The 244-nt window shown below is 23.4% G+C and overlaps 1 protein-coding gene across 1 annotated transcript in view; it reads right to left on the bottom strand.

Annotated features, from left to right (window-relative positions):
- Nucleotides 1-244, bottom strand: part of LOC107647762 (probable WRKY transcription factor 7) — an 8,539-nt gene that overhangs the window by 3,184 nt on the left and 5,111 nt on the right. The window lies entirely within an intron of this gene.

Raw genomic sequence — 244 nt, 5'->3', positions numbered from 1 at the left:
TAGTGAGGTTGAATCTTTTTGGTTTCTTAAGAAGGTAGGAGAAAAGCAGAAATGTAGACGAAGAAGATCAAAGGTGGTGGTTTTAGTCAAAGAAAAATGCTTCACATATTTATAAGGATTTAATTAAGTTGTTTATAATTTCAATGTATAATAATATAATCATTTCTTTCTAATAAGTAATTATTTATGGTCAAATATATAGTAAAGTTAATTTTATGAGTTTAAATAAAGAGTTTTTTTTTTT

Source organism: Arachis ipaensis, chromosome B06, assembly GCF_000816755.2.
Source record: "Arachis ipaensis cultivar K30076 chromosome B06, Araip1.1, whole genome shotgun sequence".
Classification (NCBI taxonomy): Eukaryota; Viridiplantae; Streptophyta; class Magnoliopsida; order Fabales; family Fabaceae; genus Arachis; species Arachis ipaensis.
The sequence above is the reverse complement of the archived record's forward strand: the minus strand, read 5'-3'. Positions and strand labels throughout refer to the sequence as shown.